We start from the raw sequence: 25,020 nt of genomic DNA on the forward strand, positions 1-25,020 counted from the left end.
CCTCCAGGGGAATCTTCCCAACCCAGGGATCGAACCCAGGGCTCTCGAATTGCAGGCAGATTCTTTACCGTCAGAACCACCAGGGAAGCCCACAGGCCAGTCTAGTAAATAACAAATGCTGCCCATCAGCAAGCCATCAGTGACTGCAGCTGACAGTTTACGGTGAACAGTGTCAGATTTGTGATCTCCGAAGATTTAATTTTGGGACCAGGGACCAGGCTTGATCACTCAAGAGCTTTTATATAGCAGAGTTTTATTAAAATATAAAAAGGGACAGAGAAAGCTTCTGACACAGACATTAGAAGGGGCACAGAGAATGCTCCCGCCCCCCGGCTAGTTTTAGCAAGCTGTTTTATGTCTGTTTCATCAGTTCAGGCGCTCAGTTGTGTCCAACTCTTTGAGACCCCCACGGACTGCAGCACGCCAGGCCTCCCTGTCCATCACCAACTCCCGGAGTTTATGTCTGTTCGAAAGTTATTAATCAGGTAAGAGAAACACACAAGGCTGAGTTTCACCAGGCCCCTCTCCCACAATATGCAGTTTTAAGATAGGATGGCACGAGGTATGACATCCCCCAGCCATAAAGCAGTGTATATGAATACTGGTTTGTTGAGCTATTATCAGCCAAAAGTTGGTGTTAGGTGGAACCATTTTGAAGAACGGAGAAGGCAATGGCAACCCACTCCAGTACTCTTGCCTGGAAAATCCCATGGATGGAGGAGCCTGGTAGGCTGCAGTCCATGGGGTCGCTAAGAGTCGGGCACGACAGAGCAACTTCACTTTCACTTTTCACTTTCATGCATTGGAGAAGGAAATGGCAACCCACTCCAGTATTCCAAAGCAAACACGTAGTTTCATTAACATAGCTTAAGGAAAACATTTCCATAAGAAAAACGCATTGGTTAGCTCAAGGTTTAGAGAAAAGTTAAGATCGGGTGGAACCAGGTGTCGTCATAGCAACACAGAATTTTAAGAGACATTCGCAGCCTATTTCCTCCGTTTTGAGACCTCTGGCCTTCCTGCCTGTTAGCTCTCTCAGCTGCCCACTTCCCCCATCCCAGGGAGCCCCGAGCCCCGAGGGAATTCAGGATGGCGAAAAACAGGATATTGACCCCTAGATAGTTAAGATGTATATCAAAGGAGTAATTTCAGTAAGCCCAGACTCTTGCTTCTTCCCATATAGAGAAAAACACTAAAATCATTAGTCTGAGATTCTGTTTTTGTAATTAGAAGTAATCTTTTGATGTTCCACTGCACTCCCCCCCCCCCCCCCGCCCCGCCCCTTACTAAAACCTCCTCTGTATTCTGGCTCCTCCCTTACCTCTTTGGAACAGAGCCTCAGAGCTATCTAAGAGGCTGTGTCTCTGGCTACTTAGTTCTCGGTAATGTCCCCAAATAAAACATAATTCTCCACTTTCAGGTTTTCAGGATGAAGAAAAACAGGATATTGGCCCTAAATAGTTAAGATGTACATCAAAGGAGTAATTTCAGTAAGCCCAGACTCTTGCTTCTTCCCATACATAAACACTAAAATCATTAGTTTGAAATGTCTGTTTTTGTAATTAGAAGTAATCTTTTGATGTTCGACTACGTTTTTTTTTTCCCCTCAGCAAAAACGCCTGTATATACTTGGCTCCTCCCTTACCTTTTTGGAACAGGGCCTCAGAGCTATCTGAGAGGCTACACAGAGCTATCTGCGGTTACATAGTTCTCGGTAATGTCCCCAAATGAAAATTAATTCTCAGCTTTTAGGTTGTGCCTTTTTTTTTTTTCCCAGTAGACACTCCAAACCTCCATGGGAAGCCCCCAATAACCCCCGCTGCTTTGGGCTGATCCTGACACAGAAGACCATCCCTGCCCTCCACCCTCATGCTCTAGCTTCTGTCTACTCTTTCAGAGGTAGGAGACAGATGGACTTCAAGCCAGACACTTACAACTAGCCTTCTGTTTGCATTTCTTGAAGCCAGGAATAGATGGGCTCTGGGTTAGACATTTACAGCCAGCCTCCTGGTTACACTTCAGATAGAAATAACAGCAGGAACAGGGTAAATAGCTGCTTTGCCTCCTGGGAACACTTGAAGATAACAGTAACAGCAGGGGCAGAGAGGAATCAAGCCCTGCATGGGTAAAAAGATCAAGAAGTCACAAACTCCTCATCCTTGGGGTCAGGGAGACCTCAGCTGCACAAGCACAAAATGGTACCTGCCATTCTGCATTATGCTTAGTCACCCAGTCCTGTCCAACTCTTTGCGACCCCATGGACTGTAGCCCACCAGACTCCTCTGTCCGTGGGGATTCTCCAGGCAAGAATACTGGAGTGGCTTGTTCCAGTTCCACTCTGAAAGTCCCCGAAGCATGACTTTCTCTAAGCTCGTATGTTGGCGTGTTACTCTGCTTTTCTAATAAACGCGTGACTTTGCTCTCTATTTTCTGTCTCCTTGTCAAAATTTTTTTTCAAGGCAGATAAGAGCTAGATAGACCCTGGTGGTCTAGCGGTTAGGATTCAGCACTCTCACCACCGCAACCCGCATTCGATATCGGTCTCGCTTCCAGCTGTTGCTCACTGCTGTCTCTCCAAATTTACTTTGTGGTCAGGACTTCCTCACACCAGGCGCTGTGATTCACTCCTTCGCTGAAATATCAATTGAATAATTACTCCTGAAGAGCGGTTGTTAAAACAGAAACAAATTTCTCCAATTATGATCGTGGATCAAAGTTTTTACTTTATGTTTTTTAGAGAGAGAATCAGAAAAGAGAGGACATTGCTTCAAGGAACAATCTTAGAGTGTTACCAACTCAAGTTAATGCGTCCAATGCACAGCGAAACCAATCAAACCAAAACTCTGGAGTTTGGAGCAGAGAAATGTATATTGCTGGGCCGTGCAAGGAGAGCGGGTGGCTCATGCTCGAAAATCCTGAACTCGCCAAACTCCCAAGGAGTTCAGCAAAGCATTTTTAAAGGGCAGGTGAGGGAGTGGAGAGTCACAGGGTGTGTGATCAGCTCAGGCACTGTTCTCTGATTGGTTGCTGGTGAGGTATCAGTTTTTAGGCGCTCGTAAGTCTGGGGCTCATCTGTATCAAGCAGTTAATTTCTTCCATTTGGTAGTGGTTTTAGCATCCATAAATCAGCTGAGGAAGTGTTATCTAGGGAGTTCAGAGAGGAGCTACAGCAGAGGATATGGGGGAGGGATCTGTCCCCAGATGGCCCCATAGAGTCCTACTCCGTGTTACATCAGGAAGGGATTTATAGCAAGACAAGTAATTGTCCAGAATAAGGCTATCCAACAGAAATTTTTGCTATGATGGAAAACTTTCACTTTGTCCAATACCGTAGCACTAGCCACCTATGGCTGTTATACACTTGACATATGGTTAGTGTGGATGAGGAACTGATTTTTTGAATTTTATTGAATTAATATTTAAATAGTCACAGGTGGCTAGTGATTACAGTAGGGACAGTGTGGGGCTAGATTATTAAAGCCCAAGGTACAACTTTATCAATTGCCTCAGCGTGGAGGAGAAAGGGTATTGGTCCGGAGAGACGAAAGGAGAGCTATGGGTCAGACTGCCTCAAATGTTAGCCCCAGAGCTATGGAGGGGCAGGGTCTAACGGATCTGGTGGGACCAGTGCGAGACTGCCCTGGCCAAGTAAGAAGTTGGCAGCTGGTGTGGGCAGAGCAAGATGCTAGCAGCGTGAGTTTCCCACCATTCCCCTCAAATGTGGACCAGAGGTGTGGAGAGCAAGAGAGAGGTCCCACAATAGCAGCACCAAAGAGGGCTTGGTGCACCCCTTAGGAAGTTCTCAAAACCTGGAGAGACCTCCAGAGACACTGAATTCAGGGTCTCTCCAACCCAACTCCGCATACCCCCAGCCTCGATTTTGCAAAGATTTTTCCAGGGGGGTGGGGATGGCAAGGTGGGGACTGTTTACACTTTAGTTTTTTTATTAAAAAAAAAAAACCCAAACCCCCTACTTACCACTTTTTTTTTCTGATTACTAAATTGGCACGTGCTGGCCTTCTCTGATTCAGAGAAAACCTAAAGGTATAAATAGGAAAGTGAAAACCACCGGAAATCCCATCCCCCTCCCAGGCACCTGGCATCACGTGGGCAGTCCCCAAATGTTATGTTTGTTTTTAAAGGTGTATCTCTGTTAACATCCTGTTGAATAATCTTTCTGACATTACTTTCCCACGAAAGTTATTCATTAAACACGCACACACCCACACAAACAGCTAGAAGTTTCTGAGTCCCCGCTGCAAGAGAGGCATCTGATCTTACTGGATCCTCACAGCAGCCGGAGGCCTCTGTGGGAGACATTTCCATGATGTACCCCGACTGCTAACCACTCTTGTTTGCCGTTTGTCTAGATTCTTTTACCCCTTTTATAGGTGAGAACACTGAGACTCAGAGAAGCAAGGGCTCTGCACTCATCCTGCCTCAGTTTGGAACCGACCTTTGCCAATTCGGAGCTGTGTGACTGTGGACACAGTATTGACCCCTCTGGGCCTGTTTCCTCCCCAGCAAAGATGGATAAGAGAAGTCCCCTGGCAGCCCACAGTGGTGGAGTGAGGAGTGGATGTCTTGATGGGTGAAAGCCAGGCGATGCCCAGCTGTTCTTGTGATTCACTTGCCTAAGCTCCCTGACAGCAGTAGAACAACGCCAGATCTTCCTTAAAATCCCACCCTTTTCCAGCTTTATTAAGGAGCCGAGGACACGAGACCGGGCAGAGCAGATGGGCTGGAGACCAGCTCCTTGGTTCTTGCTGCCCCCTAGTGGCCCACTCTTGCCCTGCGCCTGCATCAGTGCCCAGGGAGGAGCCACACCCAGAAAACTAGACCTGGGGTATCTCCACCCTCCTGACCTCACCTCTGTTTCATCCCTGCCTTTCTCCTCCATCTCCTCCAGCACCTGGTAAAGGGCTTGACTTACGTTCGGAGCTCAGGGTGCTCCAAGGATCAGCGGTGTGGCTCAGAGCCAGTCGTGCCATCCATGCTTCCTTCCTCCTCTGTAAAATGGGAATAATATTAGAACTGACCTCATGGATGTTAGAGTTAAATGTGTTAATACACATAGGGCTGAAAGAGGTGCCTGCACACAGTTAATGCTTTCTGAATGTTTCCTAGCATTATTGTTATTATACTGAATGGGTCTGTGGGTGTCATGGAGAGAAAGTGAAAGTTGTTCAGTCGTGTCCGACTCTTTGTGACCCCGTGGACTATACAGTCCATGGAATTCTCCAGGCCAGAATACTAGAGTGGGTTGCTGCTAAGTCACTTCAGTCGTGTCCGACTCTGTGCGACCCCATGGACCGCAGCCCACCAGGCTACCCTGTCCCTGGGATTCTCCAGGCAAGAACATTGGAGTGGGTTGCCATTTCCTTCTCCAATGCATCAAAGTGAAAAGTGAAAGTGAAGTCGCTCAGTCGTGTCCGACCTCAGTGACCCCATGGACTGCAGCCTTCCAGGCTCCTCCATCCATGGGATTTTCCAGGCAAGAGTACTGGAGTGGGGTGCCATTGCCTTCTCCAACTAGAGTGGGTAGCCATTCCCTTCTCCAGGGAATCTCTAAGTCTTCTGTATTGCAAGCAGATTCTCTACCAGCTGAGCCACAAGGGAAGCCCAGGGGAGGGCATGAAACATAATTAAAGGAAATAACCACATTCTAAATTTAATGGACTAACTGGACCAATAGAAATCCGAGACAAAAATCGTCCTGAAGGAATGACCCCACCGACTGTATTTGTATGTGTCCGAATCACTTCTACAAGCCATCCGCATGCAGAGGCAGAGTTCGTACATTTGCACAGGTTGATATCATGCATTTCTCATCATATATTCACATTTATTATATGACAGGTCTTTCCAGAGAAGGAGAGCAAAACAAGAGAGACCAAGATGCAGAGAGAGAGAGAGAAACACAAAACGAACTTCTAGGTTGAACTTGACTCCAACCACAAAATGACTTCTGACTCATGCTGTAGACTGATTCCTCACCCAGCCGTGGACCTATTCGTGATCCTGGCTGCACGTTGGACCCAGCCACGTGCTGATCCCCAGCCCTGGCCACGGAATTATCTTTGACCCCAGCCCAGAGACCAATCTCTGACTCTAGCCACCCAGACCCCTTACTCCTATACACTGACACCCCACCCTATCTGGAAATTTGGATTTTCTGATTTCAGCTGGTAAATTCAGCTTGAGTTGGTCAACATATCTGGTCTGTCTCTCCTTCCTCTCTGCCTTGGAAGTGAGGAGAAAGCTCATAGTTCTCCTTTTTAATCAAAGAGGACACAGTTAAGAAAGGCCCCTTTGCCACCTTCTGTTCTGCTTTGGATGTGATGTCTGGTGGTTTGGCAGCCATCTTGTGATCATGAGGGGACAAGCTTGGAGAAGAAAGATAGTGTTCTGAATGTGGCAGAGTGAGAGGGAAGAAAAAAAAGGGCCTGGATCTTTGATGATATCACCAAGTGATCAAATCGACCTCTGTATTCTGAAACAAACCATAAACATGCTTTTGTTTAAACCATGTAGTTTTTCTTTTGTAATCACAAAGCAGCTTTAAAGACTGTAGTCAGTAGAGTAACGAACCCCTAAAAACGATCACATCCTAATCTCTGGAAACTGTGGACATGTTACACTGCAAAGGAGAATCAGAGTCGCAGATGGAATGAGATTGCTAATTAACTGACCTTGAGATGGGAAATTATCCTGATTATGTGGATGGGCTGATAGAATCAGAGTTTATAAGTCAAAGAGGGATGTAGGAGAGTTACAGTCAGAGAGAGATTTGGAAATGCTACCCTACTGGCTCTGCAGGTGGAAGTAGGAGCTGGGAGCTAAGTAATTTTAGCTAGCGGTTAAATTTTAGCTAGCCGGGAGCTAGCGGTTTTCTAGGCAGGAAACCGCAAGAGGTTAGAAAAGTCTAGGAGCAGACTCTCCTTTTGTGTCTCCAGAAGGCACACAGCCCTGCTGACATCTTGGTTTTCAGCTCAGTGAGACCAATTTCAGACCTCTGACCTCCAGCACTAGAAGGTAACACATTTTTGTATTTCAGGCCACTGCTTACTGCAGCAGTAGGAAACGAATCCACAGATACTTCTCCTGCATCTGGACACATCCCAGCCTTCTTTTCCTCAAGCCCTTCCTCCATCACCATCCCCTCCCTCATTTTTGCCACCCAATCCCCACTTCCAGAAGGTTCTGCTGTATCTCTGCCTGCTCCTTACCTCCATCAGCATCCATTATTTCTTGCTGAAGTGGACATGGTGCAGGGCTGAACCTCAAGGACAGGACACCAGGGTCCTTGATTGCCGGGAGCCAGCACAGGAGATTCCACCCATGACAAGGCCATGCAAAGGAGACTTGATAAGCAAGGCTTCAGGACTCGAGGGACTCCCTGGGCCATCCCACCCATGACAAGGTCATGCAGAAGAGACCTGATAAGCAAGCCTTCAGGACTCGAGAGACCCCCCCTGGACCTGCTTGAGCATCTAACCCCAAACCAGAATCTGTCTGTCTTACTATTTTATGTCTTTCACCAACTCTTCTGACATTAACAGGGGGCTGTCCCTGACCACATTCCTCTGGAAAAAGTCAACTTAGGGCTCTAGCTAATAAGTCTCCTGGACATGATAGGAGTGTTTCAGTTCAAACCCCTTTGATGGCTTTCTAGCTTGCCTGACAGGTTTATCCAGACTCTTGCAGCTATGCATGTGATTGTTTACAGCGTTCCAACCGTGAGAGGCATAGGAAGCCTAAAATATTCTTAAAATATAGAGCCTTTCGAAGAGTTAAAGACTATTAGAGTAGTGCTGGTGTAGAATTTCACTGTTGAGCCAATGCTTGCTGCCAAGTTCCCATATCCCTTATCCATTGTACACCTGGGAGTACATTAGTTAACATAGCTGGAATGTAAGAAAAACAAATAGTAGCCTTGAATTTAACCACATCAGACCTTTGAGCTAATTGATTCTTTCTTTGTTGTAACTCTCTGCACCTTGCTCCGTGAGAATGTAACTCTGTCTGATACTTTCTGAGGCTGAAGTAGATTAGAAATATAAAGAAAAAACATTTCAAGGGAAAATAAGTTTTCTGGTTGAGCAGCCTTTATCAAAAGAGGATCATAAAGTGTTCACAGGCCTCCAAGGCCGGAAGATAATGTACACAACATTGTTTATGGGAAAGGTATGCAGAAAAAATCCTGGTTTCGATAAAGACAAAACAGATGTAATGTTTGGGCTGACTCTATATGACTTTGCATCTTTCATTTCCCTCTATGTACAAGTCAAGATATAAAAGTTCTTTTTGAAAATAAAGTTAGGGGCCTCACTCACTGAAGCTTGGTCACCCCGTGTCAATCATTCATTCATTCATTCATTCGCCAACGTCGTCCATCCTGAGGGTATCCCTGGACTCTGCTGAGGGTGGACCCTGGCACTTGATGCTCTGAGGTCCTCTTGCTAAACTTCCTGATCATCTTATCTTTGAACCTGAGCTGTGCAAAGGAAGTCCCATGGGACAGTGGAGCATGTGCCAAGGCTTGGAGACTCTGCTCACACCCCCTGCCATCTGTCTGCTGACCTGAGAGAGGGTCTTAGCCACCTACTTCTGTACTCCTTGGCCCTCTGGAAACCACTCGGCCTCGCCCTTCCCACCCGCATCCATTATTCACTGGAGAGCGCTGGACGCAGGCATAAGGGAAGGTGGAGCTCAGTTGCTCACCTCATGGGATCTTGGTGAAGAGTGTGATGGTAACCGTCCCCTCCACCTGCAACCAGTGTGTCTATCAGGTGGCCTGAGGTCTCAGCTTAGCCGAAACAAGCCTCTTGCCCCTTCCCCATCCAGATACCGAGAGTGACCATCTTGAATGCTTAGTACTTTTTGAACAAGAAGGCCTGCATTTTCATTTTGCCCTGAGCCCCTCAGATTCTGTAGCCTTTCCTGACATGGAGTCTTTCTTTCTCTCTAGGGCTCCCCCAACTCCCTCTGGTCCCCCAGACCCCACCACTTCCCTATGTTTTCACTTTCATCCCTGAGCAGACTTCTTCCTATCAATGTGTTCTAGTCCCTTCCATCTGCAGACTAAAGCTTCCCTCCACTGACCTCCGACTTCTCCTTCCCTCTCTCTTTCTCTTTCCTTCCTTCTCAGTCACAGTTCTCGAAAACTGTCTTCTGTCTCCATCACCACTTCCTCCCAGCACACCCCCTCCTCCACCATCCTCTCTGTGCGGGAGCTGCCTGCACTTCTGCCAGGAGCTTGCTTTCATGGACACTGAATGCCAGTCCCAGGCCTCTTTCAATCCCTAGCTTTCTGTGGTACCAGCTTCCCTCTTGTTCTTAAAACTCCGCCCTTCTGGGTGTTTTTGCTACAGGCTGTTTGCTTCTGGTCAGTCTCCTTTTCCAGGTCTTCTCTGCCCTCCCTGAAATGTTGGGGGTTCTTTACACACAAACACACACACACACACACCATGGGGAATCATATCTGTGTCCATACAGATGTTTGGCATCCTTTACACACACACACACACACACACACACACACACACACACTCACCCTATGGGGAATCTTATCTGTGTCCATACAGATTATAGCCAATCACAGCCTTCCCTAAATCCAGACAAGTTTCATGAGATAGGGACTGTGTCGCCCAGCACCCAGCACAGTGCCTGGCACACAGACTGTGTTCAAGAAACATTTGCTCAATGAATGAATGAAAGATGTCTTCTAAATATACCTCCTGAGCTCCAGACCCATGTAGCCGATTGCTAGTGGGTGTATCTCAGTTTCCACATCTCCCTCCTAGACATGTCCTCCTTAGAGCACAGCACTAGCTAATGTGACATCTGTTTCGACACACTGCGCATGCGTGCTCAGTCACTTCATTCGTGTCTGATTCTCTGCGACCCAATGGATTGTAGCCCACCAGGCTCCTCTTTCTATGGGATTCTCCAGGCAAGAATCCTGGAGTGGGTTCCTATGCCCTCCTCCAGGAAATCCTCCTTATCCAGGGATCGAAATTCATCTCCTGCATTGCAGGTGGATTCTTTTTCCCACTGAGCTGCCTGGAACGCCCCTGATATACTGTGAAGCGAAGTTGCTCAGTCGTGTGTGACTCTTTGCGGTTCATGGACTGTAGCCTAGCAGGCTCCTCCGTCCATGGCATTTTCCAGGCAAGAGTACTGGAGTGGGCTGCCATTTCCTTCTCCAGATGATATACTGTATGTAATGGTAAGTCCTTGATTTCTCATCAAGTCTCTCATGTCCTCCACTAGAAGGTAGACTTCATAGGGACAGAGATTTGGGGTTGGTTGGTTCACCGCTCTACCCCAGGGTCCTAGAACAGAGCGTGCTACATAGTAGGTGCTCAAGAAGTACTTTCTGAACAAGTGAATGATCTCTCCACGGATGCGTCCGTATGTCAGACTCAGTGTATCCCCAGCTGAATTCTTCATCCTCCTCCCCACACCTCCTCCTTCCGGGTCCCAGTCTCAACTGCTAACTCTACAGAGTGAGCATCACCTCCGGCTTTACTCCCTCCTCCCTCCCTGCTGAGATTAAGGCTCTGGCAGCCCATGCCTAGCATCTCACCTCTCCAACAACTTTATTTGGCCAAGTCAGTCTCCTCCTTTTTGTCACCTGGAATTATGCAAACAGCATCTTCTCAAACACTCTCCCCACCATGACCTGGGCTATTTTTCTGTGTCCTTTTCCTATTCACAACTGCCTCCTGGCTTCCATTAGCCAGAACCGTGGGACACATACCCCAGGAGTAACCCAAGTAGAGGACACAACCCCTGGGGTCCCCAAGATGGTTTTAAGTGGCATATGGGTGTGGAGTAAAAGAACATCAAACTGAGAAAGTGATTCCTTTTTCAGTTCTCTTTCTCTTGGTCCGACCAGCCCTCTAAACGCTATAGTACCCAGCCAGAATTTCATACCTCATTTTCGGGATCATTGTCCTCATTTTTATAGTTCATTTCTATTATGATAAGGAAGGCAGGCTCTCCATTTGTGATGATGGCAGTGTTTCTTGCAAAAATGAAGTTCTTGGGACTTTCCTAGTGGTCCAGTGGCTAAGACTCCATGACCCCAAGGCAGGAAGCCCGGGTTTGATCCCTGATCACAGAACTAGACCCCTCTATGCTGAAACTAAGATGAATAAATAAATAAATCTTAAAAAATTAAAGTTCTTTAAATAAAAAAAGGTAAATCAGCATGAAGAAAAAGTTTAAGCAAAAAGCGATGGAGAGGGACTTCCCTGGCAATCCAGCGGTTAAGACTTTGCCTCCCCCTGCAGGGGGTGGGAGCTTGATCCCTGGTTCAGACCCCACATGCCTTGTGACCAAAAGACCAAAAGATAAAACAGCAGCACTACTGTAACAAATTCAGTGAAACCTTTAAAAATGGTCCACATCAAAAAAAAAAAAAAGATGATGGAGAAACATGTAAGTCTGGAAGAAATAAGCTGTGGCAGTGTGGCTGAGGATCAAAAGTCTGGAAGATGCAGGTCTACAGACCAGATCCCAGACCCTCTGCAGCCTGGCTCTCCGTTCCTCCCCCTCACCCCTTCAGGCCATCGTGCTTGTGCTGTGCTTACTCGCTCAGTCGTGTCCGACCTTTGCGACCCCACGGACTGTAGCCCGCCAGGCTCCTCTGTCTGTGGGATTTCCCTGGCAAAAGAACTGGAGTGGGTTGCCATTCCCTTCTCCAGGGGATCTTCCCAGCCCGGGGATCAAACCCAGGTCTCCTGCATTGCAGGCAGATTCTTTACCTTCTGAGCCACCAGGGAAGCCCCCTTTCAGCCCATAATACTCCCCAGATACATGACCTGGTCTGATATTGTGACTTATAAGAAGAAATACGCTTTTGGTCTTCCTCCCTGTTCCTGGCACAGAGCTCCTAAAACCCTCAGAATTTCCTAAGTGAAAAGAGCATTCAGTGTCTTTTGTTATGTTAATGAGGTGACCTTTGGGAAGCCCCTAAGTCATCTAATGATGGAGGCTGGTTGCCAGGGGAACCAAGCTTGTGATAAGAGGGGAACTGCCAACCCCTCCCTTCAGTCTCCTGGGGAGGGAGAGGGGCTGGAGACTGCATTGAATCACCAAAGGCCAATGATATAACCAATCAAGCTGCTACAGAAACGCAAAGGGACAGGATTCGAGGGTTTCCGGTTTGGTGAGTATCTGGGGGTGCTGGGAGATTAGCTAGCTCTAGAGATGACCTGGAAGCTCTGCGGCCTTGCCCCATATCTTGCTCTATGCATCTCTTCTTTCTGGCTGTTTCTGAGTTAAATCTTTTCCAAATAAATGGGAATCTAGTAAATAAAATGTATCTCTCAGCCACGTGAGCTGCACTAGCAAATTAATCAAACCTGACTAGGGAGTAGTCAGAACCTCCACTCTACGGCAAGTTGATCAGAAGACGGGGGGATGTCTGGACTTGTAATTGGTGTCTGAAGTAGGGGGAGGGGCAGGTTTGTAGGACTGAGCCCCCAACCTGTGGGATCTCATGGTATCTCTGGGTAGAGAGTGACAGAATGGAGTCAATTGGTGGTGTAGAAACACACACACCAGAATTGGAGTCAGAATCATACCATGGAACTCCTAGACATCATGATGTGGCCACTGTATCCAGACCACACTATGTACTTGCAAACCCCCAAGCCTCTGCTCATGTCCTTCCATCTACCAAGGGTGCCCTCCCACATGTCTCCATCAGGCACCTCCATCCTCATGCAAAGGGATTCTGCTTTTGTCTGCCCAGCATCTACTCCTTCTACTAATAGGACCTGTTCTTCCTTGGGGCCATTCTCTCCCTACTCTTAGTTCACGTCCTTTCCAAGGAAGGATGCTTTCTAATAGGGTACATGACTCAGACTAGGCCAATCAGAGCATTCCTTCCCCACTCTGTATAGTGATTGGTTCAGGTATAGGCATGTGATTCAAACTGACCAATGAGAGTCTTTCTTGATATGCTCACTGAGACCATTAGGAAAAAGATCTATTCTTTCCTCTGTGCTTGTTAAACTGGTAGGTTATAAGCCTGGACTTCTGAGAACTTATTTTCTGGGGAAGAGGAAGGAGGGAACTATTGAGTTTCACTCAGCCTCCTTAAGAATGAAGCCAATACAAAAGAAACCAGATCCCAGAGGTTGAGCCCTCCAATCTGAAGAAATTACTTGAGCACCTTGATCCATCCATGCCTGAAACTATATAGTTGAACTTAAAAAACAAACAAACAAACAAACCTCTTTTTATGGGACAGGGAGGCCTGGCATGCTGCGATTCATGGAGTAGCAAAGAGTCGGACACGACTGAGCAACTGAACTGAACTGAACTGAAATCCATTTTAAAAAACTAGTTCTGTCAATTGCAAATGCAAGATTCCATGTTGAAACAGCTTTTTCTTTTTAAAGATACAATTCACATAACGTAACACTTCAAAATATACAAGTTACTGAGTTTTAGTATATTCACAATGTTGAATCCATCACTACTATTTAATTCCATTATCGCCCACCATACCCCTCCTCGGAAAAAAACCCTAACCCACTAGCAGTCATTCCCAACTCCCCCCGTTCCCATGCCCTAGTCACTAGTGATGCAACATCCTCTTTTAAGATCCAGTTATCCTGGGCATTTCCCCCTATCCTTTCACTAAACACCTGGCAGAATGGTCCTCTCTTTCACGCACATTTCTTTCTTATCACTTATGATCGTCAGTTTTATTTTTTGTTTTTAATAATGGAATATTTTGAACATACAGAAAACGACTACTCCTGTTTCTTTTATTAGACTCCCTTGAGGGCAGGAACTATAATCTATTTCTTCTGTGTCTCCTAGCCCCCAGCCCGGGGCCAGGTTCAGATAAAGGGCTCAGTGAAATAATCAAATAAGAATAAAAACAAACAGTGAACAAGGGCTCAGTCCAAACATCCCAGCGCTGGGCTGGGCCAAGACATGAAGATGCCAGCAAAGGTTTGTTGACTGACTGCTGGACATCCTTGATAAACAATTCCACAATGGACGCCACTCTGCTCTGGCTTGTGCATGAAGGGCGGTGGGGCAGCATGCTTCAGCTGAACTGATCACTTCCCACACTCTGACATTTAATTAAACCCCAAAGTAAATTTACAGTTGGTTGCCATGTCTGGGTACTCCCTAAAATTTCCCCAAGCCACACCGACTTCAGATGCTTAGTGGTAGCATAGTGGGGAGGCAGAGCAAACCAACCGTTATAGGCATGTTGACTGAATGTCTTTCATCTCAGTTGTCCCATCTGTACAATGGGGCTAACAGTAGTAAGTACCCCATAAGGTCATCAGAGGATGACATGAACGCAGACTTGTGTAGCACTTGAAAGAGCACTGGCTCATTTAAGAAGCCTGCTAAACAAGATGCTTTTTCTGGGTTAATCAAGAAGTGCACGAGATTGCTAAGTCACTGCACATGCTGTTTCCCCTGCTTGGAAATATTCTTTTCTACCCCTTACTCACTGCTTCACTCCACTGCCTTTCCATTTAGATGCCCCCTCCTCCAGGAAGTCCTCTGGCTCCCCAGGCTTTGGTTCGGTGCCTCTCCTCTGGGTGCCTCACACCTGCGCTATTCCATCAGCACGGGTAGGGATGATCTGAGATACCTTGGGGTGCCCGGTGTCCAGCACGGGGTGGGTGCTGAGTTCAATGAAAGGACATAACAGAATATGCATCAAAGGATGAACAAATGATTTTGTTCTCATCCCTGAGCCCTTCAAACTGGGACTCCTGCCCTGTCCTGGGCATCAAGACATCCTTCGTGTGTCCCTGGGAAGAGAAGGCAGTGGACCAGTGGGCATCCGAGGCTAGTTCCCAACAGCTCCCAAGAGTAACTGTCATCTTTACTCAAACCAGCGAACCATGACATCACATTGGTAGCTGGAAAGTGGCCAGGCGGGAGTATTTACACCACAGAAAGCGTCAAACACCACATACCAAGTTTTTGTTTTTTGCTTTTTGATGGCTGACCAACACACCTCCAGTTGTGATTTGGGGAGGGAACCGCAGAGCCTTTGTGTTGGTCTCACTGGGACATGCTTTCCCACCACCAGATTTTGTGCTCACATCTCCCCTGCCTGGACCCCTCTCCCCCTCGCCCCCATGGCTAACCACAGCTCCCTCATGGTGCCTGGCCTTGAAAGACAAGCCCTGTGCTTCTTCCTCACCCTCTTTCCCTGCTGCGCCCAGCCCAGCGTGCAGGCTGCTGCTGTCAGTAAATGCGTGTTGATTGACTAACGGACGATTCTTGGTAAATATTTTTTGCAAGTTTGACCTTTTCCCCATGTGAATGTGGGGAAACCACGGCAGCCTGAACTTTCAGTAAATAGGAGCCGCTTTGAGGAAGGGAGTCTTTGCAGAAACTCACCACAGCTGCCTGGAAGTCGAGTCATTGCAGCCCTTCCTCCCTGCGTGTGCAGCCTCTTGGAAGCCCCAGGTGTCTCAGGGCCACGGCTCCCTCAGGCACAAGAAGAGGGAAGAGGAGGAGGTGGGGGGCTCTGGGACAGAGGCTTTTGGTGGGGAAGGAGGCCCTGGGGAAGCGGGGGGGCTGGCACACGTGTGCACAGACGCATAAACGTGGGAGTATGCACATGTCTACAAATATATTTGAATCTGTCACTTGGAAAATGGTCTAGTTTCAGTTGGATTGACAGAGACTCACAGATCCTCAGACCACAGAAGGTGCTGAAAATAAGGCTGCTCTCCGCCCCCAGCACAGCCACCTCTTGCCAAGACTCAGGTTGTGCCCTGTGGCTCCAGCAGAAAGGAAAGGGTCTACTCCTGTGTGCACATGCGGGCAATGGTACTCACAGTCTCTGAAGCATGGGAGGGCTCAACTCTCAGAGTGTGGGCATGTTCAGTTGCTTTCAGTCATGTCTGACTCTTTGGGACTCCATGGACTGTAGCCCCCCGAGGCTCTTCTGTCCATGAAGTTCTCCAGGCAACAATACTGGAGTGGGTTGCCATTTCCTCCTCCAGGGGATCTCTCCCACCAGAGATCAAACCTGCATCTCCTGCATTGGCAGGTGGATTCTTTACCATCTGGGCCACCTAGGAAGCCCCTCTGCAGAGAAAAGACTCAATAACCAGGACACGCACTGATGACAGTGCGCGCATGTCTAAGCATGCGCATCCCCTCTCCATTTTACACGCGCTGGGGAGTTGGGAGCTCTGTGTTCATCAGCATCATATCCCCAGCACAGTGTCTGGGACATAGTAGATGTTCAATAAATATGTGCTCATATGCAAGAGTGCACGTGTACACACGTATGTGCCTGTGCTCACGTGACAATGTGTGTGTGCCGGCACGCCGCTGAACGTGGGTGGATGGGAGTGTTGCATGCTTTCTGTTCAGCCATGTGAACAGGGATGTGCACGCCTGTGGGTAAATGTGCTTGAGGAGGGAGTGTGAACAAGTGGGGTGAGTCCTCGCTGGCCCATGTGAGCACATGTGATGCGTCTCTGGATACCTGGGAATCTACCTCTGTGAGCTCGGGTTGCTCTGCCCATGGGTGCATGAGCTGGGGTGTGATTCCATGCGCACTTGTGTGTGAGATCTGTTCAGATATACACACAGGGGCGTGCATGGACATTTGTGAGAAAGATGACGGAGTGATGGTTCGCCAATTGTCCAGGCTCAAATTCCTGTTTTCATTTCATAACTTGTCCATCTGAGCAACCATGGATGAGTTACTTAAACTCTTTGTGCCTCAGCTTATTCATCTGTGAGATGGGGTGATAATACCAACTGCCTCCTGGACCCATTTGGGAGATTAAATAAGATACTAGCGCTTGGCACACAGCAAGTCCCAATCATGCCAGCTGATGCTGTGTTTTTGCTGGTTTGTTTTAAGTATTTATTTATTTGACTGCTGTGCCGGGTCTTAGTTGTGGCATGCATGATCTTTGATCTTCTTTTCTGCATTGGGGATCTTTAGTTGCAGCATGCAGACTGTTAGTTGCAGCATATGGGATCTAGTTCCCTGACCAGGGATGGAACCCAGGCCACCTGCATTGGGAGCTCACAGTCTTAACCACTGGACCACCGGAGAAGTCCTACTGCGGTTCTGTGTGTTGTGCACAGCTGTACGAGCACATCTGTGTCTCCAGCCTGCTCCCACCTCAGCCCCAGAGAGATAAGGACCCTCTCAGCCGGACACCAAGATCTGCAAGTGGGTTTCAGGGAAGTAACCAGGCTCGGGTCTAAGATGGTTGGAGCGAGGTGAGGGTGGGAGAGACTGTCTGGACCCTGAACACCATAGCTCCTTCTCCTCAGCCATCCTTACTCCCAATTCGCAGAGGAGATCTTGGCCTTTCCTTGGTCACCTGACTCCATCCTTGCAGCCTGGAGAGGCTGTCTTTGCCAGGCCACCTCACTGGGCTCAGGGGACACAGATATAAAATGATGGGAGGGGAGATGACTCCGAGGAGAGGTAGTCCCAGCATGCATGCACGGTGATCCCATTAGGAGTGGGTGTGCCCTTTAGAGGGTCATTGGTCTGGAATCTTCCATGAATGCCATAAAACAGAAAGAGCCAGGTGACTTTGAGGGGTCTAAAAAGAGCTACCATGCTCAGGTGGGGAGCTGTGTGCCTTGGAGGGCATCAGAGGAGCCTGGCATCCATCAGAGTGATTAAGGAGGATGGGGACTTCCCATCACTGCTGCCCAGGCTCTGGGAGGGGCTAGAGGACAGGAAATGACCTCTGAGGCTAACCCAAAGTGTTCATTCACCCACTGATTCACTCAAATCACATTTTCTTGAATCCAGGAAGGTTCTAGCCCCTGGGGAATCGGAGACCCATTCCTACCCATGTGGAACTTGCAGTCAAGGAGACAAGCCCCAGTAATGTAGTGTGGTCCACCGCACTGTGAGGGAGGCATGGGCCCAGAGGTGGGACAACTCACCTGGTCCTGGGACATCAAGGAAGGCTTCCTGTAGGAGTTGACATCTCCATCAAAATCTGAAGGATGAGGAACAGTTTCCCAGGAGATGGTGGGGCGAGAAGGCACCTGGTGGAGGGCACAGCATGGGTCAGGTCCTAGGGGAACAGCCTGACCTGGCTGGGCACTCAGTATGAGGTGAGTGAGGTAGGAGGTGATGCCGGAGGGAAAAACAACGTCCTTGGAGTCACACGTGGGGTCTGAGGCCGAAAAAGACTTGTTATCTGTAGGTCAGCCTGACTCGGGGCTGCCAGGAATACCTGTTTCCTGAGATGAGTCCAAAGTGGAGGTGGGGACTGCCCTGGGGGTCCAGTGGTTCAGAATCTGCCTGCTAGTGCAGGGGACGTGAGTTCGACCCCTGGTCCAGGAAGATCCCACATGCCTCAGAGCAGCTAAGCCCATGCACCGCAACGACTGAACGCGCACTCTGGAGTCTGCAAGCCACAGCTACCGGAGCCCTTCTGCCCTAGAGCCTGTGCTCTGCAACAAGAGAAGTCACCGCAACAAGCTGGAGCGCTGCACCTAGAGGGCAGCCTCCATTCCCTGCAACTAGAGAAAGCCCACATGCCACAGCGAACACCCAGCACAGCCAAAAAACAGAGGAAGTGTCACTCAACCCTGAGGTTTGGGGTCACACCAAGACATCACTAGCAGAATTGAGGTCCAGCTCCCCTCCCACCACAACACCATATCAGGGGTCCCCTCTGCTTTTCACTGCTGGCATCAAGAAGCCTAGGAGGCTGGTCAATTTCCTACCGGGCAGAGGACAGTCCCACAGCAAAAAATTATCCAGCCTAAATGTCTGAACACCGAGGTGGAGAGCCCCAGCTCCCCCATCCTTCCAAGGCTCCTAAGAGACTGCCAGAGGGTTCTGGGAGTCCCTCCCTAAATGGGGAGTGAGCCTCTGCCTAGGTGGCAGCGGTCATCGGGCAGCTGTGGCTACAGAGGCTGGCTCTTCCGTGGAACTGAACTTGACATCCTTGTGGCTTTTTCTCTCCTTTTCAGTTGGCCCAGGCATCTCAGCCCCTCGTGTGCAGATGGTCTCCAAGGGCCCTATGTGGTCCCAGCCCTTTATCCTGCTGAGAGCCTTCCGTGGCTCCGTGTACCACCTTCCTCTCCAGTCTATGGTTTGACCATTTCCCTCTTGTCCACCCACACCAGGGCTCTTATTCCCTGAATACCCTGTGTCTCTGCTGGGGGCATGCTTCCTTCCTTTTTCAGTCTCTTCTTATCTTGATTATTTCCCTTCTATTTTCTTCTGCTTTTATCTTGTTGCTCTTTCCCCAAATTCTTGAGAGGAGTGTTTGAGACATTTCTGTATTGCTTTGGTTCTTTTCTAATTTAAGAATTTTTAAGGCTACACATTTACCTCTAAGTGTAGTTTTAGCTGCAACCCACAAGTTTCAATATGTAGTTTTTGCATCTTTAAGTTCGAAATGTTTTCCATTTTTTGTCACTGTGGTTCTTCTCATTGTCTCTTAGGTGATTTAGAATTGTACTTCTTGGTTTGCCCAGTGACGTTTTTGAAAACCGTTGGAATGGCCTCTCTTATTTTCACTATAGTGAACGGCTCTTCCTCCTTCCAAGTCCAGTTCAAGAGACACCTCCTCTGTGAAGCCTTCCCTGGACACTTCCTCCACCTGACTCCAGGCATGTAATTAGTACTTGCCTCTCTTCTGCTCCCATGGGACTTTGTACAATCATTGCAGCCCTTGAAGGCACACAGTCATGTACTTTTAAGGCACACAGTCAAACTCTTTCAGTTTCAAGTGAAAGAAAATGGATTCTCTTGGCTGAAACCAAAAGGGAACTTACTGTCTCATTTCACTAAAATGTCTGGCTTTCAGGCACAGCTGGATCCAGGGGCTCTGACTCCTGATGACTCAGTTCATCTCTTGGTCATTTCCTGTATGTTGACTCCATTCTGTGGCAAGTTCTCTCTTTGTGGCCATGAGCTATCTGCAGTAGCCCATCCTCTCTGCTCCAAGCCTGGAGTCTTTGCTCTAATCGTCTCATTAAAAGGTTCATGGAGCCTTACTGACTCAAGCAGAGAATCCAGCTGCCAATGCAGGAGATGAAAGAGATGTGGGTTCCATCCCTGGGTTGGGAAGATCCCTGGAGAAGGGAATGGCAACCCACTCCAGTATACTTGCCTGGAGAATCCCATGGAGAGAGGAGCCTGGCAGGCTACGGTCCATAGGGCTGCAAGGAGTGGGAAACGACTGAAGTGACTTAGCAAGCATGCGCGGGTCACATATTCTGACTGGATTAATTAACGGGAATAAAGTACATTGACTTAGGACAGAGTCGTGCGTGCCTCTGGGGAGAGAGGCAGAAAAGATCGGGACACAATCCAGGAGAGGAGTAAGTTAGTGCTAGAAAGCAGAAAAAGAAAAAGTAAAAAGGCACTACTGCTAAATTCTATTATCAAAACTACTAACACCAACTCTTTAAGTCAGTTACATACTCAACACCTACTGGTCCCAAGTGCTTCACGTTACTCCTGCATGTCTATGCCCCAATGAATGTGAGACAGTCGACAGTGAGGAAGTTCTGTTCTATTAACTGAGAAAGATCAGAGGCTGCAGGGGAGGGAGGAGGTGGTCAACCCTATTAACGACCCCAGTAGGGTCCCACTCAGCCCTGTTAGCGTAGCTGCTGCGGGACTCTCTGTCTTAGCTCCGGCTGCTATGACAGGTACCACAGACCCAGGGGCGTAAGCAACTGAAATTTATTTCTCACAGTTCTGGAGGCTGGAAAGTCCAAGCTCAAGGTGCCAACCCATTCAGCTTCTGGCGAGAACCCACTTCCTCGCTTGCAGAGAGCTGCCTTCTCGCTGGGTCCTCACATGGCCTTTCCTTGGTGCCCATGGAGAGAGGGAGAGAGGAGGAGCTCCCTGGCATCTCTTCTTGGAAGGACAACAGTCCAGTCCTTAACAACTTCCATACCGCCGCATGGGTTAGGGCCACCACATGTGAATTTCAGAGAGATACAGACATTCAATTCAGGACATTCTCCTTCCAGCGTAAGCCCTCCCAAGTCTTTCCAAAAATCAGAGCCCCACAGACACTCAACATGAAAGGAGCCTCCATGGCCTTGTGGTCCAACCACACATTCAATCAATCCGGCTATGCGCCCACATCAACAGGTGGCCAAGCCTTGGTTTGCATACCACCAACGACCGGAAGCTCACTATCTACTTTAATTAGGCGACTGTGACTGCCGTGGTCTGGAACTAAAGGTCAGCTCTTACATCTTCCACCCTGAATCTTCCCCTTTTCAAGCTAAATACCTCTGCTTTCCCGTGGTTTTCAGACCCTCTTCACACTCCTGCCTCCCCCCCTCCCACAACATCTTGGTTGCCTCTTTGAATATACTCCAGTTCACCAGTGTTCTTAAAATGAACTGGACATAGACTGCAGGTATGGCCTCTGCAGTGAGACTCACCTCCCTTGCTCTGGGCACCATACCTCTATTAACACAGCCACAGGGAGGCTCAAGTTTCTCTTGGCTGTGACACGTTCTTTTATATGTTTATGTATATATACGTTTAGCTGGGTCAGGTCCTAGGTGTGGCATGCAGGGTCTTTTGTTGTGGCCCACGGGCTTTGTAACGGTGGTGTGTTGGCTTATCTGCTCTGCGGCATGTGGGATCCTAGGTCTCCAACGAGGGATAGAACCTGTGTTTCCTGCATTGCAAGGAAGATTCTTAACCACTGCACCACCAGGGAGTTTTTTAATTTTGACTTTTAAATGGAGGATAATTGCTTTGCCATGTCATTGGTCTCTGCTGTACAACAACGTGAATCAGCTATGAGTATACACATACCCCTTCCCCTCATGAGCCTCCCTCCCACCCTCCACCTCACCCCTCTAGGTTATGTGACACACTCTTGGCATTGGGAAAAACCTCCTGAGCACATGTTGCTTCAGTGGTTCTAACCCTCACGCCTGTGAAATTGACTAGTTGACCCGAAGAAAATGACATTGCACTCACCCTTTTATTTATTTATTTTTTTGCCCGCTCTGAGCATGTGGGATTTTAATTCTCTGATCAGGAATCCAACCTGTGCTCCTTGCTATGGAAGCGCTGAGTCTTAATCCCTGGACTGCCAGCAAGTATCACCATCATTCTTGATCAGCATCTTTGGAAGGACCACTGCTCACATCTGTTTATATTTTTAATGCCTTCCCTCTTGCTGTGCCTTCTCCCCAGCATGCAGATACTTGGTGACCTTCCTTTTTTTAATTTCAAATATGAAGACAGCTTTATTGTTTTCCTCAGATTCCAGAAGCGATGGATCACTTTAAAAATCAATACAGGAGGGCTTCCCTGGTGGCTCAGGGGTCAAGAATCTGCCTGCCAATGTAGGAGACATGGGTTTGATCCCTGATCTGGAAAGGTCCCACATGCCTTGGAGCAACTAAGCCCGTGTGCCACAGCCTGTGCTACAGAGTCTGGGAGCTGTGACTACTGAAGCCCGCTCCCCCTAGGGCCCTCACTGCAACAAGAGAGTGGCCCTGCTCGCTGCAACTAGAGAAAAGCACATGCAGCAGTAAAGACCCAGACTGTCAAAAGTAAATAAATGAATCAAATTAATAAAAATCAACACAGGGGACTTCCCTGGCAGTTCAGTGGCTGAGACTCCATGCTCCCAACTCAGGGGGCCTGGGCTTGATCCCTGGCCAGGGAACTAAATCTTGCATGCCTCAACTATAGATCCCACACTCCACAAGAAAGATTGCAGATCTCATGTGCTGCAGCTAAGACCCAGCACAGCCAAATACATGTTTCAAAATGGACTTCCCTGGTGGCCCGGTGGGGAATCCACTGGCAATTCAGTGGTCATGGGTTCAGTCCCTGCTCTGGGAGGATCTCACATGCCACAGGGCAACTAAGGCCGTATGCCACACCTACTGAAGCCGTCTCACCTAGAGCCGCAATAAGTCACCACAGTGAGAAGCCCTGGCACCGCAACTAGAGAGTAGGGCCCACTCAGTGAAACTAGAGGAAGATCACACAAAGAAATGAAGACCCAATGCGGCCAAAAATAAACGAATGAAAATTTAAAATAAATAAATAAGAGTAAAAACCAACATAGGGAATTCCCTGGAAGTCTAGTGGTTAGGCCCCCTGATTCTACTTCAGGGAGCACAGGTTCAGTCCCTGGTCAGGGAGCTTAGATCCTGCGTGCCATGCAGCATGGGCCCCTCCCCCCAAAAATCAATACAGAAAAAATTTTAAATTAAAAATTCCTATCAACTAGATATAGTCCTATTAACACTTGGAGTTAGATTGCTCAGGTTCAAACCCTGACTCGACCATTTACCAACCCAATGATCCTGGGCAAGTTGCTTAATCTCCTGCACCTTCATTTCCTTGAGTCTAGAAATGGGGGAAATTAAAAGTGATAGCTTAGTACAATGCCTGTTAGATGGTGAATTCCTTAAAAATGTAAACAATCTTGTTATTAATAATTGTGTTCAGGTTCTGTTTTTCTGTAGAGAATCTTGACTAATACAGAGAAATATGTCTTCGTCTGTTCAGGCTGCCATAGCAAAATACCATAGATGGGGGTGGCAGGGTGGGTCAGGCTTAAAGGACAGAAATTTACTTTCTCACTGTTATGGAGGCTGCAAGTCTGAGATCAAGTCTGAGCCAGGAACTTGGTATGGTTGGGTTTGAGTGAGGGCTCTTTCCCTGGCTTGCAGACAGCCACCTTCTTGCTGAGTCTTCACAAGGTCGTGGGGGCGTGGTAGAGAGAGAGAGAGAGGGTGGGGCGAGAACGCTGGTGTCTCTTCTTCTTCTTATAAAGCCACAGTCTTATAAGATTTGGGCTTCACCCTTTATGACCTCATTTAACTTTAATTCCCTTCCAACGGCTCTATCTCCAGATAGTATCAGATGGGAAATTTGAACTTCAAGCTATGAATGGGCGGGGGAGGTGTGAGCAATTCAGTCCTTAGCAATAATATTGGTACATGTGACGACTACTGCCTGCACAGCATAACTCTATACCCAACCCTCCTTCTTTTGATGATAACCACAGATATGGGTTGGCAATTACCCCATCTGAGCCTCCTTCGTTCTGGCCACAGTAACCAGCATCGGGATTGCCAGGTGACTTAAGCTGAGCCTTCCTTGACCCCAGACTGGCACATAGATTGGTCTGTGATTCAGTCCAAGCCGATGCAGATAATTCCCTGGGAATTTTCTGGCTGGAGTCCATGGGAACTCTTCCTTTCCACTCTGACTGCAGAACTCGTGAATTGGGAGTTTGCAGTCTACAGATGCTGCAGAGAGATCCCCACTGCGGTGGGAGGGAATTCATTTCCGAGCTCTGACCTGCTACAATGCATTCCCAGGTTTACTAAACTTGCTTGGTTTGGTTTCCTCCTACTGCAACTGGAATAATACTGTTGGTAACAGGCCCTGTGTAATACAATTTGTTTAGTTTAGTTTCTAGCACTTGACAGAGATTGCTGGTTGCCTGTGTCAGTTTTAACCTTTTTTCCATAACAAGTCCCGGAAGGGGATCTATCCATCAGTCAGGACTGTTTCTGCACCTTGTGTGTGCTCAGTCGTGTCCATCTCTTTGAGATCCCAAGGACTGTAAGTCTGCCAAGCTCCTCTGTCCATGGAATTCTCCAAGCAAGAACACTGGAGTAGGTTGCCATTTCCAACTCCAGAGGATCTTCCCAACCCAGGGATCGAATCTGCACCTCTTGCTTCTCCTGCTTTGGCAGGTGGATTCTTTATCACTGTGCCACCTGGGAAGCCCCATCTCTATGTCTATATCTGCCTCCACATGCAAATCTGTATCTGTCTTAGTTCAAATACAGGTTCAGTTGCATGCAACAGGAACTTAAGTTCATGGTGGCTTAAATAAGAGTTTTGTGTGTTTTTTTTTCCCTCACATGTCACAGTGTAGACCAACCGAGGTGTCCAGGGTTGAGTGGTACTCCACAGGGCATTCAGGCACCCAGGCTCCTTCTGTCCTGCTTCTGCGCCACTTTTAGGATATTACCCTTGTCTGCCTTGCC

The 25,020-nt window shown here is 48.1% G+C and overlaps 1 long non-coding RNA gene across 3 annotated transcripts in view; it reads right to left on the bottom strand.

The window, feature by feature from the left end:
• Positions 1 to 236: 236 nt before the first annotated feature.
• LOC105604721 (uncharacterized) overlaps positions 237 to 25,020 on the bottom strand; it is a 29,042-nt gene continuing 4,258 nt past the window's right edge. The window contains exons 3-8 of one of the 3 annotated variants that reach the window (XR_006057868.2): positions 17,941 to 18,045; positions 7,230 to 7,305; positions 4,934 to 5,009; positions 3,979 to 4,038; positions 1,935 to 2,632; positions 237 to 463 (exon numbers count right to left, since the gene is read on the bottom strand). This is a non-coding gene — a long non-coding RNA (uncharacterized LOC105604721). Of the gene's footprint in view, positions 464 to 1,746; positions 2,633 to 3,978; positions 4,039 to 4,933; positions 5,010 to 7,229; positions 7,306 to 17,940; positions 18,046 to 25,020 lie in introns of those variants that run through there. The other 2 variants (XR_006057869.2, XR_003586884.3) reach the window with 2 other exon arrangements.

This window comes from Ovis aries, chromosome 24 (genome assembly GCF_016772045.2).
Source record: "Ovis aries strain OAR_USU_Benz2616 breed Rambouillet chromosome 24, ARS-UI_Ramb_v3.0, whole genome shotgun sequence".
NCBI lineage: Eukaryota > Metazoa > Chordata > Mammalia > Artiodactyla > Bovidae > Ovis > Ovis aries.